Source organism: Octopus sinensis, unplaced genomic scaffold, assembly GCF_006345805.1.
Source record: "Octopus sinensis unplaced genomic scaffold, ASM634580v1 Contig15413, whole genome shotgun sequence".
NCBI lineage: Eukaryota > Metazoa > Mollusca > Cephalopoda > Octopoda > Octopodidae > Octopus > Octopus sinensis.
The window spans coordinates 34,749-35,000 of record NW_021833717.1 but is presented as its reverse complement, the minus strand read 5'-3'; positions in this window follow the sequence as shown (position 1 = coordinate 35,000).

Sequence of the window (252 nt, the reverse complement as noted above, 5' to 3'; positions counted from 1 at the left end):
TTTTTTAAGGAAATAGTTGACAGTGCCTTCACCGTTCATTGGCGTCAAAACATTGAAAAGCTTATATATATATCAAATACTTCTTGCAGAGATGCCCGGTATAGTTTGTATACCTGATATAGTTTGTATATATATATATATATATATATATATATATATATATGTAGGGAGAGTTTATGAAAAAAAGAAAAGACGAAGACAGGTGGTGTACAAAACAAACAGATGTATTAGTATAACGCTCAGGAATAGAAA